At 34.4% G+C, this 18,771-nt stretch overlaps 1 protein-coding gene across 6 annotated transcripts in view; it reads left to right on the top strand.

The window, feature by feature from the left end:
- PCB (Pyruvate carboxylase) overlaps nucleotides 1-18,771 on the top strand; it is a 225,975-nt gene that overhangs the window by 53,872 nt on the left and 153,332 nt on the right. Inside the window, exon 2 of one of the 6 annotated variants that reach the window (XM_075377322.1) lies at nucleotides 1,111-1,139. The exons of the other annotated variants lie outside the window; for them this stretch is intronic. The gene's annotated coding sequence lies outside the window, so the exon portion shown is untranslated. The remainder of the gene's footprint in view (nucleotides 1-1,110; nucleotides 1,140-18,771) is intronic. 6 annotated transcript variants of the gene reach the window in all.

Here is an 18,771-nt window from a genome sequence, read left to right as displayed (position 1 = left end):
ATAAAGCGCCATCCGGAGACAACTGTTATACCCGCGTTATTTCAAAGATAAAGTGATAAACGAAAAAAAAACACCGATAGAAAAAAATTTGTTGGTGATTCTCTAAGTGCGATACTGTTTCTTGAATCGCTATTTTGTGTACATTACAGATCAATAAATACAATTTTTTATAATCCTTAATTATAAATAAATTACATTTAAAAAAAAAAATTAGGGGAAAATATAGTTAAAATCTATAAAATTTATAATTTTGCGCGGGCATACCTGTGTTACAATGATTTCGCTGATGATTTTCTTTTACAAATATCCCGAATTAATCGGCTAGAATATTAATATTCCATTTCCATTTACAGCGGCTTTCCATCACTGAAATGTCTCGGTGGAAACGTTCACCGTGTTCGTTACTTACGTCTTCAAAAGGTTACCAGAAAAAACTCCAGATGTGAGTGGGGAAAATGTATTTTCAAAGACATATTACATCTCATAGCTCTGTACGAAGTAAAAATTTGATTAACAATATCGTGGTAATTTTCGGATTTTTGTTTGCCGAGAAAAGTTTTGCAGAGGTCTTTAAATGAATTTAAAAGGTACTCAAACAAGTAACACGAATAAAATATGTAACAGTTGACGTCCCAGAAAATGGAATGATGAAACCGGTGGTCTTCTAGGTGCTGGGGCCAAAGTAGTCTTTGATCGACTTCAATATCCTTCTGATTCCGTTAAAAACTTAATTTTTGGAACGCATCCTTATCTAAAAATTTTAATTTACCCGGTAAGTTGTGAATAGTAATAATTCTAAGAGCAAAAGCCCGTACGTAATTACTAAAAAACTATTTCCAATTTTTATATTACGATAAGTATTATATTACGATATTTCATTTAGTGAACGTATTTTAACCGTAACAAATTACGGTTAAAATTTTATAATTACATCTTATTAATGTAGGAATCGTACTACAATTGATTTAGCGTCTTCTTATGTCATTTATAAATTTCGTATTTTGTGAACCCAAAAATATATTCTTTTCAGTTTATTCTTTTATGAAAAATGAAACTTTTTAAAAATTATTTTTTTTTTAAAAGTAATTTTTGATTTTTGTATGTTTACAGGTGAGTATCATCATCATTTCTTTTTTTCTGTAAGTAAAATTATTTTACGTATTAACTTATAACGTTTTAATTTAAAAAAATCATATCCTTTATACGGGATATCTAAAAAAAGTTAGTTAAACGGGCATATTATTCAGATTTTACAATCGAAAAACTAGGATGATTATCGTATAACTTTTAATTACATATCGATAAGATATTAATTATTTGTTTACTAAGCGGGAACATTATTTCTCAAGAAAGACGCACACTAATTTATCGTTTGCCACTCCCTTTTCTAGCTTTTTTTTAACTGCTGCTGTGCACACCAAAATAAATGATCTTAATTGTAAGTTAATGAATACTGCCTTCTATGAGAGTAAATATGTTTGTTAAATAATCAGTCTTTATGGTAAACAGAATGAGGGTGCCGCCTGTAGGCGGATTGTCCATTCATCCGAAATTTCAATGGATGTAAGATAGTTTAAATATATTTACCGATGTAAAGAAGAAAGTAACCGGAAACTCCTCATTTTTCTGCGGTAAACCTGTTCGTTAAATTTGAGAATGGATATGCCATTTTCAAGAGCGACTAATGAACCTTAAAACCGTTTGGTAACTAGTATTCTAGTAAATAAACGTATGAGGTTTTGATTCCTCAGGAAAGTTTTTGAGTAACGGGTTATTGTATAGTGACTTTTTAAAATCAAATCGATTATTCGGTTTACTTTTAGTTAGGTTTTAATAACGGCACTGTTTAACGGATAATGGATGTTTTTAATAGTTTACTTATTAGTCGTTACAGATAGCATATTTGATTATCTTGAAGAATATTAAATATATTTATTTATTCCTTAAATTATACGTAATATGAACTGTTATTTAGTATTCCAGGATATGATATTTTCCTTAAGATAAGAATACATTATTATTAAATTGTACCTAATCTGTGAATTAATGTTGTTATTTCTATTATCCTTAATTGTTACTTAACGACAGGAAATTGTGGTTTTTCAGACAAGATTGCAGTCGTTTATTGTAATTCCATATGAATTATTTATAAATGTATGAAAGCTTTGTAAGTGCGTACGCGCGTACTTAAAAAAATTGTCAGCATTACAGGGAGAAATTTTAAATTGTATTTTTAAAAATTCAATTCATCAGTCGATGTATTATACAGCTTGTTTTACACGTAAGTTATTTCAGATTCAATATATTTTATTTAATTCATTACGCCGTATTTTTACGGCTATATGACAATTTTAACTATATATAATTCAAAAAGGAGTGAAATGTGTACCTAATACTGTAACCGAAAAATCTTTGATGTAAGGCGATTAAAATTATAATGATATCTGAGACCGTAACGTAGATCAATAGATGATAAAAAAACGATTTTTTCATTTTAAAAACATAATCCTTAATTTTTATGTCGTTTGTCTTTCTACGGCGATAACTAACCGGTTTAAATTTTTTTTTTAAATACACTTGAAAATAGCTATTTTCAAGAATAACTAGCGTCTATGCTATACTAGCGTTTATTCTTGTTAGAAAAAACTATGAACTATTTTGTTTTTTTACTTTCCTGAACGATTTATTTTTTTAGTATTAAAAAATTTACAAATTTTGAGCTTTTCAAACCTTACTCGTTAGTCTGCTTAATATAATATTAGCTATATTATGAACATCATTACTTTTAAAGAAAGCGATTGTTAAAATGTGCTTTTTTAAAATAGGTTACTTACGTGTTTTTGTTAAATTTACTTTAATATAATTTATATATTAAAATCTATGTATTATATTCAGCTGATTTCGAAATCGAGAGTTCAAATTCTAGTGAAGGCTGTTACTTTTATACGGATATGAATACTAGATCGTGAATACCGATGTTCTTTGGTGATTGGGTTTCAATTAACCACACATCTCAGGAACGGTCGACCCGAGACTGTACAAGACTACACTTCATTTACATTCGAACACATCACTCCCATTCATTCTCTGAAGTAATACCTAACAGCGATTCTGGAGGTTAAACAGAAAAGAAAGAGTATAATCTATATATAATTTTGATTTAGTTGTGTGTATATATGTACATACATACACATAAGTTAAAAACTTATAAAGTTATAACTGTAAGTATAAAGTTATAAGTCTATATATTTGTATTAAGTTATTTTAAAGTAAAATCATTGTACGTGGTCTTTTATATATATCAATTTTAATATTTTAAATAAATAATAAGTAATAGTAATAAATAATAGTAAAATCTCAAGTAAATTTAGAATAATTACGTTTTACGATTTATGTTTAATTTTCATTTTCGTTATGAAAATCTTTTTTTATGTAAATTCTGTTTAACGATATTTAAAAGATTTTTTTTTTGGTCCTTTGGGTAATTTATATTTTTATTTTATATTTTCATATTACGTAGAATATAAATATGTAATACTAGCCGGCCCTTCCCGAACCTGGACCCTCGGGGACCAGGTCGGCCCAGGTGAACCGGGAGCCAACACAGAGGCTTCTGTAGGCCTACCGTAGAACCGCAGAGTTCGCTTTGCTCGCCATTCCCGTGTTGCAAGGAGACGGAACCTTGGACACTCCTGAGCTTGCTTCGGTCGCCATTCCCATCTATCCAGAAGGCTTCTGGACACCCGCACTGTTCATTGTTTACATGATTGTGAGAATAACGCATGTAAATAACAATTTAAGTATTCTGGCTTTATAAAAATTAGAAAGAGAAACTAAATTACAAAAGACGGAATACTGCAGAGGATGATATGTACGAGTGTAAATGAAGTGTAGTCTTGTACAGTCTCAGTTCGACCGTTCCTGAGATGTGTAGTTAATTGAAACCCAAGCGCTAAAGAACACCGATATCCACGATCTAGTATTCAAATCCGTATAAAAGTAACTGCCTTTACTAGGACCTGAACGCTGGAACTCCGGACTTCTAAATCAGCTGATTCGGGAAGACCGCGTTTCCCACTAGACCAATCCTGTGTTTTTTTTTCCGTAGGAGGAGGAAAAGGAGATAAAAGGAGGAGGCCCGCTCTGACGCCAAGTGCGAGGCTCTCACCGGCTAAAAAACCTCCCCCTGTAGTCACGCACGGGACAGACCTAATCCACATGGTATGTACACAGCCCCTGCGCAACCACCCGGGCGCTCTTGTCACGGAATTAGAGTAGTCAGAGCGACGTCCTCAGGGGATCATCGGCGAACGACGACTCCTAGGAGTCCCCGCCGACCGCTCCCTAAGGTTGGCCGCCCATAGCCGTCAGGCATCGGTCTCTCCGCCTAAGGTCAACTGCAGTCTTCTAGTCTAACTGCCCCTCTCCACCGCTGCCTTGTTTCTAATTACGGCTGACACAGCAGCCGTCACTCTCGTTCAAGCAGCTGTGGGAAATAAAGTACACGCGCTTTTGACGACGAAAAATTCATAACTTATTTCGTTGTCGTGGAGGCAGAAATATAATAATGAAGTAGATAGACTGATCTTTTTTTTTGCTTATTGAACATCTTTAATGTACAACTTCACCCTCCTTGGGGGCGAAGAAATAATGAATATTTTAACCTTCAACGAAGGTAGGGCGTCGATCTGCGGCTTAAAACCTTCCGTGGTGTAGTACGAATGTATCCTGAAACTTTGAAAGCGATCGATCGGTTATTCTTCAAGATTTATTGAGATGAAATATATCTAAAAATCTTCTCGGTTATGCAAAACAACACGGGCAAAAATCCGGTGGCGATCGATAGAGTAATTTTTTCGCTTATGCCGAACAAACAAAAACCCTCTTCGTCTTTATGAAATAGCATAGATTTTTACGGAAACACTTAAACAACTTTTAAACAGTCGAACGTAAAAAAATGAAATTTATTAAACGTTCCTATCTCAAAACAGTCTATTTTTTAAAACTATATAAATCGAACGTTCAGTATTTCACCAAACGCAAAGTACAAATGCACAGTATTTTATTTAGTCGCCCGGTAAAATATTAGACAGTATAAAAAAAAATAATCAGTGTAAAACTAAATGATCGGTAAAATAGAAAAATTCTCAGTAAAAAATTGAGGATTGTTTGGTAATTTTACTAAACACCGATAAAAAGTGCTAAACGTTTACTAAAAAATGAATATCTTTGTAAAAGAAAAAAAATTAAATTAGACGACCGTTTATTAATATGAAGCGGCCGGTTCGCAAAAGATACTTAGAAAAATCAAAATAAAAAGATAAGAGATTAGTATTTAAAATTTCATATAACACAATGGAACTTAAATAAAATAATAATATAGTCCATTTAAATGTTAAAGCGACGGGTAAATTAAACAAAGTATATACTCCACACTGGAAGCGTGTTTACTATATTTGTAAAGCAAAAACAAATTGATCTGCTTTCAGTTGTTTATTCTATAATGAATGACACAACATTATTTTAAGTTTTTTATATTTCTTTAGACGGTATGACGTCAATTAAACAACGTGAATAAAATGATTATATTTGTACAATTTGCACAGATCTTTATTTTTCGGTCGAATAAACATGTTTTATAACGTTTTACCTACGTAGTGAACATTCATTTGTACTTCCTTAAACGATAAAATGACTTGCATTTAGATCCGATAACATCTGTCCTTTCCTGTGCTTGTTTGATTTTATTTCCGGCGAATAACTCTCAGTAATTCATTTAAATCCGATCGCTTATACGCGGTACATAGATTCATTATGAAATAAAATCTATTCTAAGCGATAATGGGGAAATCATAATTATTATTTAGTTTTATATGAAATAATATAACATCTTTGGCGGGTAGCCAAAGAAAAAGTAGTTAAATCCTTTTTTTTTAAATATACAGTTTTCATTATTTTCACGTTATCATCATTTAATTGATAAATTAAAATTTTATTCGTGTACCGGTTGGCAACATTGATATTACGTTTTATCTATTAAATTTTGTTTTATTTAAATTAATATACCGATAAGTTTTTTTTTTTTAAATAGAAATGCGATTGTACTTTTATAACTGTTATTTACAAAACTCTTATTCTATATTACTAAAAGTAGAAGTAAAATACTGTAATTACAATATTGTAGTACCATTAAGTTAATTGCGGCTTACTACATGCGTTTTTTTTTTTACCGATAATTATGTTTTGTATAATATAATTGTTCCCTGTAGTATTCTAAATTTTGTACGTAGTTATACGTTATGTAATAATTTTATATCCGGGTATAGTTATGTAAAAATAAAGTTTGTTTTCAAAAGCTGTGTTGTTCATTTAATATTTGAAGCGGTTTTCTAATCAAATATCAATTATTAAACTTTAAAAAGGTTGAAATTTAAGATTAAAATTTAAACTGATTTATAAAAAAATAAATAATTTTTTAATTAAATTAACACTTATAAATTAGAGATGGTAAATATTAAAATAAAGTGAAAAACACTTTATTTCTTTTTTAAAATTTAAAAATGTTCGATAAATTATTTTCTTTTTAAACTATATTTTTATAAATATGTTACGTGTTAATTTGAAAATAAATCTGTTTTTCTTAATATTAACTACTAAATATCACACACAAATCTTTTTATACGAGTTATACACTCGTTTAACGAAAATCTAAAAAAAAATTAAATAAAAGTAATTAAAATTTAAAAAAAAAATTGTTATGAAATACAAATGATACACCGATCGATTAAATATTTATCTATATATTTTGTATTGAATGTCATATATTAAATTTAAATTTTACATATTAAAATTTGTTTTTTATAATAGATGGAAAAAATTATTTAAATCTGCTTGAAAAAATAAGATTTACACTAAAAGAAAAAAAAAATTTCTACCGATTTCTTAACGCTAAAAATCTCTTTAATATAGAAGCGATATATATATTCTTGGTCTATTTAGGCCAGAATGAAACGATCAATACGGTAATGGAGGAAGTGCGAAAGAGAGGGGATGTTATGAGAGTAATGGAAGAGAGATGGTCGCATGGATCGTGAAAGATGGAGAAAATTTGTAGAAGGCTCAACCCGAGAAAACTTGAATTAACAGGAACCGACAAAAAAATAAATTATTTACCCGTCACTCTTTGTTATAGTTTTATCGTATGTAAACCGTCTGAAGTACATTAGGCGTTATTTAGGGTTGTTTTCTCTGACAGTAATGATGTTCTTTATACAGCCCGATTCTTGTTATTATCAGAAATAATATTCATTTTTAGAAACGAACTTCTTTTATATTTCTGTGGGGTATTGGAGCGCTGATTCGGATCGATATTTTTGACTCTGTAAAGATTATGAATTTAGAAACATTTTCCTTAATAACAAAGGCGTAGGATGAATTTATTTTGAAAAAAGCTCTAATAATTTCAGAAGGGAATTGTATTCTGGGTCGGTTTCCGGTAACCGTTCCGGGTACGTCATCTAACATCCGTGTAGGATTTGAACATGTATTATCAGGTTATCTTTTCTATCGATTAGGAAACCTGTTTGATCGGTGGCGGCTAGCAGCTAAAATTAGTGGGAATGCTGCTCCAGAAATGTTTTTTCTGGGTCTTTTGAAGGCCACGGTTAAATTTTTCTGTAAAATAAAAGAACCGAAAAAAATGAATCGAATAGAATAGCTGGAAGCAGCATAATAATCTAATTCTACACTTTATCATATTCAAGAATACGGTACACGGTTTAACCGAATAAATAATAAAACGTCAATACAAATAATATTTTTTAATACTATTAAATAGTCCGCTTATAAACATTATAATACAACGGCGCTTAATTTAAATTTCTATGTACACAAAACAAATACGTAATTAAGTTTTTCTAATTATCTTCTTTTTCGCCCTTCCAGCGTGTTGGACAGATTTGGCAATCAAAGAGCCCTTGCTTTCTGCCATCTTGTGATCGCTACTGAAAAAAACAATTAAACCGCTTTCATATTCCTTCCGCCGACTAAACTAGAAAAGAAGGGAACGAACAAGGAAGTTTCCATACACACGCGGAATAATAAAAAACTATCTTCCACCAGCACGTCAGGATCGGCACTGTGGTAGCGACAGTGCTCTGTCTTCCTCACAGCATCGCGTGCAGCTTCCTATTTGTGGATGCGCACAACAGCCAAACACCACACCGCTGGAACTGTGAAGCGCACAGTTCCATACAACGATTTTTGTATCTTTTCATAAACGGGGGATGACTACTGATATTAAGCTTAAGGATTACATATTATTGTACAAGTATAAAGAAAGAACTAAAGAAAAAAGGACTCGTTACATTAAATTTTATTGAAAACACGGATTGCTGCGGTTCCACAGTGCCTATACGCGAGCAGTCACTGTCAGTTTGATAATATTCACTGTGCAACTTTCATCATTTAACTTCCTACAAAAAATTACGTATATAATTCTTTCTTTCCTATATTCTTTTTATAATTCGTTAAATAGTATGTTTTATGTATCTTGTGATTTTTTTGACGTAGCTTTCTAGGAATATACTAATTAAACGTACGATTTACATTAAATATTATACAGGGAAAAACCAGAAACTATATTCGAGATTGATACAAAGAACATAAACAAGCGCTAAATAAGTCAAAATTAATCTTTGAAAATCATTTCAAAAAACGAGATAAGGAAAAACAAAGTAATTATGGTTTATGTGTATTTTATTATTATTGTTTTAATAGTATAATAAAAAATTCAAGGATTTATTTAATGTAATTTGATAATAATATCCGATGATTAACACTTGTTTTTAGTAAACTTTTAAAATTTTATGTGGAAATTTTCCTCTCTTGTTTTATCTCTCTTTCACACACGCGCGCGCGCACACATACACACATGCAGAGAGAGAGAACACACACACAATAAGTACAAAACGTTATGTGTTAACTAAAATCTGTAACGATATAAATTAGTATAAATGCTATAATAATATTACTTTAATTATAATTTAAATCTTTCAAGAATTACAATCTAATTAGAATATGTTTTTCTTCTTAATTATAAATTATAGAAATTATTTTATTGTATATAAATTCAATATTATCTTAATAAACAGTAGTTACCTAAATTTATTGAAGTTTTAAATTGCTTAATTTTTTACTCGTTTATTTTTGAGGAATACCATTTTAACTACTTCTATTTTTGTTTTTACTTTTTTATTTTTACAATTTTTATACCGGTCGGTATCATCAAAAGAGTATTGTAATTTAGTTACCGCTGTTTTTTTATTAACCTTCATTGTTTTCTATTCACCCTCTTGTTTGCGGAAATTCTATTTAAAATAAAATAATGTTCTAAAAATAAACTAATAAATATAATTTTTTTCGATATTTTAAAACATAAATTTTTTGAAAACCTTATAACTTTTTGTTTATTTTTAATAATTAAGTTATATGCATTACCTTATTTAATATTGTTATTCTTTTGAATTTTTTTAAAGATTAGACAGGAAAACTGTAACTAATTTATAATTCTAGGGGAACAAGATCAAAGTATTGTAGTCATTTGACGATCGTAAAACCGAATGTTTAAAACAAAAATAACAAGTTAACGTAATTTAAATGCCACGATATACAGAGTGTATCATAAAGAAACAAAGAAACTTTCTGGACATGTTTTACTGGTGAAAAAACTGATATAAACTTAGATCTAGAAACGTTTTTCCCGGATTTCAGCTCCAGGAGATTTTAAGTTATATGACGAAAAAAACACAAAATTCGGTGTCGAAAAACAAGGTTTTTTAGGTTTCTAGTGCAATAGCTATGCTAAACGACTGATAAATGTGAAAAATTTAGTAAGAAAACTTGTAGAGAATTTAATTCTGAGAAAAGTAATGTAAATACAGCTAAGAAAAGTAATTTTTTAAAAATCGATATTCCGTTGTGCAGCTTCAGAATTTTCGTTACGAAATCCATAAACAAAAATTATATCGGCATATTTATCGTTAGAAAATTGAAACGGCCTTTATACAATGCGATATGATAACGCTACACTTCCTTTATCTGTATGATAATTTATGACAACAGATTCAAACGAAGTACACAATTTTCATTCTTGAACGTATTTTAGTATTAAAAGTCCAGATACTCACCAACCATGTGAATTTCAAAAAATATCTGCACAGTTTCCGCCTGGCAACTGATGAGTTGTATGTCTGCGGGGAGGTCCAATCGAACGAATATATGATGCTTGACTACCCCGCACTTGGGCGGGGGGGGGGGGCAGAACTCGGACCACTCTGGAACTTAGAGGTCAAGGGGAAAATTGGCCGCTCACAAACGGCGAGTCAATGTGATGTAAGCCGCATTGTCGGACCGTGTGAGAGTTCCTTGATGCAGTTACATTGTTCAACCGGAATCAGTAGTTTGTTAAGGGGAAATACTTCCCGCACTGATGTAGGAGGCTGTCTACGAGAAACGGCTGGTATCAGCTAATAGCTCCAAGGTCTGTAAATGGTGGACAGGTACTTGCTGGCTTTTAGCGACCAAGGCATGGCAGCGAATCTTATATTTATGACAGTCATATATTATAGTATAGATGGGTTGCGCCTACCCAAATTAGTTTTCTCCTGCCTCCCGGAACCAGACCCCCAATTATGGCTGCGCCGTGGAAAGGAACCACGGCGCAGCATAGTATTAAATCCTCGGAGGACCTCCGTCAGTGTCTCCTCCACTAAGATGTGTACTACTTCGACCGGTGTGCTATCCAGGCAGCACTCTTGTGTGGTCTTATCCGTCTACTAGCCCGGACTAGCTCCTCGACCCGAAAGAGCGGAATGTCGTCAACCACTATCTCTTCTCGCAGGAGGTCTTCATCATCCGGAAACGGGGCTCTCACACTGTCCCGCATCTGCTCCTCTGTCATAACCGGCAACGATTGACCAAACCTCCCGGTCGCAAGCCGGTATCCCCGGCCCCACGGGTCTCCGTCAACACTGTCGCAAAGTTCCCTCCAACACCTCCTCTTCGCCTGTTTAATGGTATATCTGAGAGCCGCCCCGGCCGTTAGATACTCTTGTAGTAAATCATCGGAGCGTACAGGGTCCCGTCCTCTACTACGCTGGTAGGCCCTACTTCTGGCCCATGAACGCTTGTGCAACCTGTCAATTTTCACACTCCACCAGTAAACGTGTCATCGCCTTGTTGGGTGTAAGTCACCGGAGAAAGCCTACACTCGTCCGCTAATATCTCTGCAAACTCCTCAGGAGACTCAACTCCGATCAGGCGGCCTCCAATCCTCCGGGAGAACTTAATGCAGTCTACCTTGGAGGTGACCATTCTCGCCGGAGGGTCAATTCTGTGACTTGTCAGGGAATCAAACATGATGAGCCTACGATTTGATAGACAAATATATGATTTATATATACAAAACCCTATATTTTCATAAAGGATTTGATAAACAAATCCTCCTCCAGCAGCTTCCAGTTACAATAGTCGCCAACACGATCCTCCGTAACAAATGCCAAGTCTATGGCCGATCTCGATTCTCCCCGTTGGAACGTGTCGCCTTCTTCGTTAATGCAGCTGAGACCCAGCAAACTTACCCGTTCACTCAGGTGAAGGCCTCTAATTGACGTTACTCGACCAGAAAATTCGGGGGACTTGGCGTTAAAGTCCCCTACCACCAGTACACTCCTGCTCCTATTCCTGATGACTTCTTCACTCAGATCGTCCAATAATATAAGGAAATCCTCAATGTCGGTGTTGGGCGAGTGGTAGCAGCTGTACACCACCAAGCCGGCGAGGTCAGCCCACACAAAGCCTCTGTCTGATCCCCAGCCGACCACTGGCACACTAGCCGATGGGAGCCCAAGAGCCTCTCTGGAAGTCCGATACACCATCCAGCGAGGTTCCCCCACCATCGCCTTGTTCGGCTCAAATACCAGGATCACGTCTACCGCCTCTAGCTGAGCCATCTCCCAGCACAGGTCCATAGCCTGTCTACCCCTATTTCCATTGAATTGGAGGAACCTCATTTCGTTGTCGGACATCCTCTGGCTCGGTGGCCCTCCATACCACACAGCGCACAACATGTCGCTTCTGTGCTTCGCTCCTGTCAGTGACCCGGTTTTCCACAGGTGAAACATAAATCAGTTCTATCCGAGCGACGAGACGCGACATGCCCCATTCCCTAGCACCGAAAACACCTGTCTTCCACCTCCCTGATGTATGCACAACAGTGGACCCAGCTGGTCTTGATGCGTTCATCAGTCAGCTTCTTAGCCGCATGTTGGCTAGTAATGTCCGTAGCGTTTTTTGTGTGTCCGTATGCCGACCTCACTGAAGTTATCTTGAACTCCTCTGAGTCTCCAATTACTTCACCGCATACCGTATCTTCTGTTCAGTGGAGTCGTATTCTATGTCCTGAATATGGACGTCCGACCTTCTACTACCCCTCCCCTCAATTTGTAAGTAACACGAAGATCAGTCGCCTTACTACACAGAGTCTCTTTCAACTCGTCTACCTTCTGCACCCCTTTAATTCGGATGCAGAGCTCTTCCATAGTCCCCTTCACGGTTGAGAGAACCTCACCGGCCTCCTTCTTTGATACGGTGTCCTTCATTATTTTCAGCAATTCAGCGTATGTCTTACCGGCCGCCTTTACTGCCGGCTCTCAGTTACTACTGGGGTTGATCTCTTGATCCCCGGGACCTTAACCTCTGAAGCAGCAGCACTCTGTTGGGGAGGGAGAAGAACGCTGACCGGGTCCCCTGCTCTCTCGAAGACGTATACGACCAGCCGTTTAATGCAGTGTCCAACTTTGCCTCCTGGCAGTAAAAATAGGGAGTCGTCGGGAGCCGACGACTCCCTTTGAATATTCCGCTGAGACCGCAGAATAATTGTTAGCAAGGCCTGCTCCTAAGCAGCCGAATCATATAGGCAAAACCCCGCCTCGCTGTGACTCATCGTTTCGCCATAGAATCTTCGAGGTATTCTCGACAACATCACCGGGCCGGATCCCTTTCTGTAACAGCGACAGATTCTTGAAGGACAGTATACCCGACAAGTCAGTAAAACGGCATATGTCAGCCGAAACAGTTGACAGATCCGTTATGCGACGTACTTTGTTCATAACCTCGGTCGGCCAGTTCATTGTCGCCGTCTCAACCGGTTCATCTTCTGTCAACGTTTGGTTCAATATCGCTTTTAAATCGCGACCTCTTCTCCGAGTCTGCGTGGACACCTCTCCTTGCTCCAACGACTTGATTGTACAAGTAGTGCAGGGCGGCACGACTCCCGCCACCCGTCCTGCTAACTTATTCAAGATATCGGCACTCTGCTTAATCTCTCGTTTGATATTTTGACTGCTCACCACCAGCGACTGTAACGTCAAAATCCGTGAAACCATAAGCCGGACAACCGATCCGAAGTCCAAATCAGTCGCTCGTCCAGTACCGTCATCTCGGCGCACGGTGCTGTTTTCATCATTGACATCTGGTCAGTCCCCGTTCGAACCCTCTCTTAAAATCCGGGGATGCACGCCACTCGTGCAAGACCTCTTCGTAGACTACTGCTTTTGTGGTGATAAAGGCTTCGGCCTCTTAAGTTTGGACCTAGGTATCGATACGGTACCGCCCTTCCCCATATCCACTTCGCGACCCGGTTGCATGCTGTCATCCTCAGAAGAACTGCACGATCTCAGGGATGCGACTGCAGACGACACCTGCCGGTTACTTTCAAATATCTTGCTCCGTGCAGACTTACGTCCACTCACTAGCGGCGACGGATCAACGACTGGACCGGATTCCACATCAACGGCCGCAGCGAGATACGAACTACGGGTCTTCGACTTGGGTAAACCAATGCCTTGCACAGGCTGCCCAGATTCATCGGCGCTGAGTGGAAAATCACGGAACGATTCATCTCGCATCGGCCCCTCACCACTCACAAGTGCCAAATGACGACAATCCTTATCGGATTCAGTATCCTCGAGATGAGACATCATAACAGTCCACGTACAAAAATTTCAAAGTCCGGAAAGGATAAAAAAAAAACGAAGCCGAACCCGATCCAGGTAAATGTTAACAGACCCGAAAATGTAAAAAAATCCACTATACAATGCTATACAACGAAAAAATGCCCACAGCCCACCGTCGCTATGGTCAATAAGCCCTAGCGTCGAAGAACTCGGATTAAAAAGGTAATTTAAACTAGAAAACTCAACGAAACGAGAAAGAACACGACAAAACGGAAAACAGAATCGGAAAACAAAATAACACAAGAACGGGAAAAAGAAAAAACAAATGAATAAACAGTAAAACCGATACAAGTCACGTGAAGAGGTTAAGTACGTCCGTACGCGTCAGTCGCAACAACTCGAACTTTACCCAAATTAGTTTAATAAATGACGAGTGAACGGCTGGACCCAAAAGCGATTGGTGTATTGTACCCGTGCTTATACCGTTCACGCTATTAGATTAGCTGCAGGAGCTAGTTCGGAGACCGGTCGCATGAACATTTCGAGGCACAGTAGCCCTTCGTGGTACAGATCTTATGCTTTAGGGCGACCGAATTAGGTGGTGGCAGGAGTAATGCTAGTAAACCAGTATTTTAGTTTTGCCAACCTACGCGATAAATTAAAAAAAAAACATTTCTAAAGTAAAATACATTTCAATTTCGTTTTTTACCTAATTATTAAGTTTTACCGGTGTAAACTATTAAATATATACAGGTAAGATATTGTTTTATAAATTTTTTTATTTCTTTTAAAATTTTTTCAGCGATTAGCGTTTTTGTTTTTAAAAAGAATGTTTATTAGCTACAGAAAGAATTATACGATTTAATGTCTATTTTTCGTCTGTTTTGCTTCAACAAAAAAAGTGATTTTTCGAATATCTTAAAAACTACTGTATTTATAGTTCTGGGACCTTTTTCTCCTATTTTCCAGCTTGAATTACATAAAAAACCACCAAATTTACCTCTTAATTTTGGTCCCAGAAATTACAGTCGGGCTTCTTTTTGTTAGAAGATCTGACATCAAGGTCAAATTTTTCGCTAGCCGTAACTCGAAAACAAAGCGTTTCCAGATCTACGTTTATATGAACTTTTTCATTATTTCCATCCGTAGATGTCCTCAAAGTTTCTCCATGGGACATTCTATAAAAATTAAAAAAAAAATCGTTTTGGAATTTCACATATTTTTAAAATCCAGCAAATATCAAAAACTTTACGATTTCTTTTGATTTTCCTCCGTGAGATTATTTACTAAGTATATGAACGAATGAGTTTTATTTCTCGCAAAATAATTTACACAAGTTTAATACTATTTTACAAAATTTGAATTATATCTAAAAAGGATATTTCCATTTTAATATTCTTTGTTAACACTAAGAAAGAACACAAAGCGAGAAATTAGATAATCCCTCGGGTTACCGGTGAATTGTAGAATAAGGAAATTGTTATTCTATGTTCAGCACGCAATAATAAAATTTAATGAATTCCTATTTACTTTCCATCGCATATCGTAACCGTTCATGTACATTTCACTGAACCAAGAATCATACAGCATATCGGTTACACTTCGCTTTATAATTAAATTTTACACTCGTTAAGATGCAGACTAGAATAAAAATGCAATTTAAGATTACTAAATCGGATTATGACTATCGCTAAATGATAGATAACTAAATATTTTGGTAAATTCTGAAAATCGGGTGTTGGAGAGACTAGACTATGTGAGAAAAATAATTCATATCATCCCTATCCGGTAACAATCGCTTTATTCCGCTCTTAAAAACACCTACTCGCTTAATGTTTCTTATATAAGGGGGCACAGTCCCGAATATATGGGGAGCCATATATACATAGAATCTACGGGATATTTCATAATGATCTCTTGGAGGAAGAAGTATACCCATCGATTTAAATTATAATTACTGTATGTGTAGTATTGGTCACTTTTAATGTAGAATATTTCGAGTTTATAAAAATGTACGAGTAAATATCTCAATAGAAGAAACTCTCTCTCTCTCTCTCTCTCTCTCTGTAAACAGCGAGGGTGAGTATTAGCGGGATTTGTTTAGCTATTTTCCGAATTATAAATTTCTGATTTAATATAAGCGGTTTCATTTTAGGGAGATAAGTGCTTCCCCGTACAACAACCCTATACTGAATTTACTTTGAAACGATCTATAGTTCGGGCATAAGTTACGGATAAAGTATAATTTACGATATACGTTGAAAATATTCCATTATCCAGCTCATATAAAAATGTTTATTTCGTTTTTAAGCGATCAGTCTATGTATTCATGAAGTAAATTTAACATTGATGTCTTAGTTTTGTCCGTTCTCTAAGAGAGAGCGATCGATTGCGTTAATGCTAAGTATCAAATGAATTTACTTTTAACGGAAGAATAACAAAAACTTTATTATAAAGTTTGTTTAAGAAAAATTAATCTTAATTTTTTACGGTTAGAAAGAAAAATTTCAGAGATAAAAAATATTTTAATAACGTAATACATTTTTAAATAACGTAAATGAAGATTAGTAAAATTTATCTTTGTACGATTTAAAAATTATATAATTTAAAAATCACGATGTAAAATTTACCAAAAAGAATTGAAAATAAATAAATTAAAAAAAATTGTAACCTTTGCATTATTCTCCTTTAAAATTACCAGTTTTTGTAAACGAATTTTCTTCTACATAAATAACGTTTGATTTTTCTTTTACGTTATTTATTTGGTTCTTAACATTTATTTGTAATAAAATCAACTCGGCTTACCGGTTTAACAACTAAAGTAACTAGTTAAAATACAGGAAGTCCTTGACTCTATTCCGAGTATAAATTTATTTTTTCTCCCGAATATAGATAATATTATGTATTATACTAGTTCCATATTTTAAAATTACAAAAAAAATTATTTGTAGAATTTTCTCATAAGTTCATTTAGATTTTTCAATATTTTAAAATAATAATATATTCTTTGTAATGTTATTTACGATATAAAAAATATTTGAAACGCGTTTATTTTTACTAAATGCACTTTAAATATTAGTTTATCACTTTATAAAACAAGTTAAAAAACTGAAATGTAGAATTCAATTTTAACCCGTTTACTTGTTTCCAAGGAGTCTTTTGTTATCGCATTAATTTTTTTTTAAATTGAAAATAGGATGATCTACAGATACATTTTGTCAGTAATTAATTAATAAAAATGCTGACGACAAAGTTCTAATACTTTCCTAAAATTGATTATTTATTCTTACACGGTGGAAAAATAACGATACATGAAAAAGGTTACGTAAGATTTTTTTTCGGGTAAGTAATTTACGATTATGTTTCGTTGTAAAATTATCATTAAGCGTTTAAATAAATCAGAAACGTTTAAAAAAAAATATCGGTATTTTAAAAACTTTTCCTGCTTCCCCGCTTCCTAAATCACCTTCAAAGAAATTCTGTTGATTTTTACCGCATTTACTATGTTAAATGAAAGAAACTAAAAAAAATTCCTCTAAAAAATGTAATCGATAAAAATTTACCTAAGATTTCTTTTTTTGTGGTAGGGGGAGAATTAAGATGAAATTTTATTGTAATATTATCGTTAAAAGTTTATTATTTAAACTTTTAACGATGTTAAAAGCTTAAATAAACCAAAAGAGTTTTAAAAAATACAAAAATCAACATTTTTTAAATTTTATCGACTCTCCCTCCCCCAATATTGACCAAAATATTTTGCACCTGCACCACTACTAAGCCTAGGAAGACGTAAAAAAGATAAAAATAGGTTAAAAATACGCAATAAATGAAAAGATAGCTATTTCGGGGGGCATTTTAAAGCAAAATCTTTCAAAAATGGTAAGATAAGCGCGCACGCATGTACTGAGCTTAATATGAAATGGGATTATATTTTTTAAATTTTGAAAAAATTGATCCCCCCGAAAAACTATGTACTCCACTCCCTGAAAATATCGACTTTAAAATGTTACCGAAAAATTCACCTGTATACAGAAATCTGTACAAAATTTCATTAATCCAGTCAAAAGTTAATAAGCTTGAAATACGCCAACACAAGTACATACGCAAGTACGAACGAACATTACCCCTACTTCTTTTTGCTTTTTTTTTTGATACGAGAAGAAATGCAAAAAACTCATACCCCGCTTTTAGACTTTACCGTACTTTCCTTCTCGAAGCGTAGTTGTAGAGCTATGGTGCCAGGAAAGTAAAAGTAAATAATATTGCCGCTTATTTAAATAAAATTGAAAATAAGAGAAATCTTAAAAATCTTGTTTATAAAAAACTTACTTAAAATCAAAAACTACCCGTTTTTATCTTAAATAGTTATCGTTAGACGATGATGAAGCGGTAGCTATAAGTGAAAAACTCAAAAAGGAACCGAGAAAAAATAATAAATATTATTTTGATTTGAGACGACTGCATTAGAGGTTTCATTGATTTAGATCAGCGTTTCTCGACCTGGGGGTTGCGGTGATATGAAAGGGGGTCCTGAAATTAGCCTACAGCTTTACGCGTAAACGATAATGAAATCGTTTTACGATTATAGATATTATATTGTATTATAGATATTTTACTCGCATAAAATATCCGGTATGCACCGGTAATATCTACCGGTATGCACGTAAAGAAAATAAATTAACGAGACGGTTGCGTTTGAAGAACACGCAAAAGCAAATCGTTTTCAAACGATAAAAGACGATTCCTACATTTAGTT

The sequence above is a fragment of the Lycorma delicatula genome, chromosome 10 (genome assembly GCF_047948215.1).
Source record: "Lycorma delicatula isolate Av1 chromosome 10, ASM4794821v1, whole genome shotgun sequence".
NCBI lineage: Eukaryota > Metazoa > Arthropoda > Insecta > Hemiptera > Fulgoridae > Lycorma > Lycorma delicatula.
This window is presented reverse-complemented; position numbering and strand designations above follow the sequence as displayed.